The following is a 2,046-nucleotide window of genomic DNA, read 5'->3' as shown; positions in this document are numbered from 1 at the left end:
ACACACGCACCTATATGAGGTACTGTATATGTACACACACACTGTGTATATACTGTTTTGAATTACTTTCAGCTACACATTAGATTTAGTTTCAATATTTTAAAAACTGAAATATGGTAGTTATAACAATTTTTGTCCATTGAATCGGACTGCCTCTGAAAGTAAAGCTGTTACTGTTCAACAACTGAATTCTCTCTGACAGGATGGGTGAACTCTGTCCATTGGTTTATAAAATAAACTGACATACACAAAACATACAAAAAATATTGCTTGCCCTTATACTGTATTTATGCAGTGAGTAATAATTAAACCAATTAGAGACCAACTGTGACTAAAACTGCAGTGATTTCAAGCAAGTTTGTTTACAATAAAATCAACATCTTTTATTTTAAATCCAACAAAACCAAACATCCCTCTCCCCAGGTGTTCCCTGACCAGAAAGGAGGCGTAATCCCTTCAGTGAGTTTTGGGTCTGCGTATCAGGACCAGAAAACCTCCAAAGTGTCTGATCAGATGCAAAAACCACCTCAATGGACTTCTTTCAATGAGGAGGAGCCGTGAGGATAGTGTTCCTTGAGGGCCAAAGTTGGTAACCAATGCTATAGAGCAGTGGTTCCCAATCCTGGTCCTCCAGTACCCCTATCCAGCATGTTTTACTTGTTTCCCTGCTATTTAGCAGGTCTTCAGAAGGTTGTTGTTTAGTATTACCTCTGAAAGCCATTGATTCTTTGCCATTTATTTGTAAATAATAAATCAAATAACATGTATTAAAGCAGTGATTCTCAACCCTAGTCCTCAATGACTCCTGTCCTGTATGTTTAGATGTTTCCCTGATTTGACACACCTGGTTTGAATGAATGAGTGATTAACAATCCTCTGAAGACCTGCTGAATAGCAGGGAAACAAGTAAAACATGCTGGATAGGGGTCCTTGAGGACCAGGATTGGGAACCACTGCTATAGAGTATGTTCATTTCAGCCACTTGTATCAAGTCATAATCCATATGTCATGACAGCAGGTGAGAGTTCTAACAGAAACATGCACTGTATCTGTAAATTGAGAGCTGCTTGGCAGTTCTAACATCTATAGATAAATCACCTCAGTGCGGACCCCTGAGTTTGTCTGAAAAATGTGCCACATTGACCTGATAAGAGAGCTTTCAGATGTTATTGTATTAGTCCGATATAAGTCAAGCCGGCACAATCAGCAGTGCTTTGTGCAGCTGCACCAATAATCTATCCTCATTTTGTTGGGGAGTGAATGAAGGATTTCTGCCAGTTTGATTGGTGTGAGTCTTGATCCCTGAGGACTTAAATGAAAACAACAATAATGATTATAGTCAGTTGGCCCAGATAGTAAAAGACAGAGAAGCAATCGGGACCAGTTTAATCTTAGACACCACTGAACAGCTGTAGGCTCCATCTATGACATCCTTCCTTCAGGACTGCAGGAAAAGTTGCTTGGATTTCAGTCCTGTATTTTTCTATTTAATTCAAACTCACAGACCACAAATTCACAATGTAAAAATACTAAGAATAGTGGAGAAAAATGAAAATTCTCCATCAAGAACTTTACAGAATCAGACTCAGTAGCATACCTTCCAATAGACCACATTTGGACAATTCAAAATTTTCTCCTTTTCTGTCCCAAGTCCCACATGAGGGAGGAGGGTGGGGCACACAATGTGCACATTTGACATGCTAGCTTGGCTTATATGTTTATGCCAATTTGCTACTGTGAAGCAGCACTATGCACCTGTTGTTTCTGCTAAATATGTTTTTTACTAACAAAATGAGGTCATTTTGGAAAGTGAGGACAATTTACCAGTACTCACTTTTTTTCAGTTCTACTGTGCTCCACTAATTAGGTTTAGAGGTATGTTGTTAAATAAGTTTGGTTAAGATTAGGTTACTGAAAATGTCTGGGTTAAGCATAAATGCAGTTACAAAAATGAATGCAAGTCAATACAAAGTCCTCAGTTTAATGGAAGCACAAGGATGCGTGTGTGTGTGTGTGTGTGTGTGTGTGTGTGTGTGTGTGTGTGTG

The sequence above is a fragment of the Austrofundulus limnaeus genome, unplaced genomic scaffold, assembly GCF_001266775.1.
Source record: "Austrofundulus limnaeus strain Quisiro unplaced genomic scaffold, Austrofundulus_limnaeus-1.0 Scaffold414, whole genome shotgun sequence".
Lineage (NCBI taxonomy): Eukaryota > Metazoa > Chordata > Actinopteri > Cyprinodontiformes > Rivulidae > Austrofundulus > Austrofundulus limnaeus.
Note: the sequence above shows the minus strand (reverse complement) of the source record.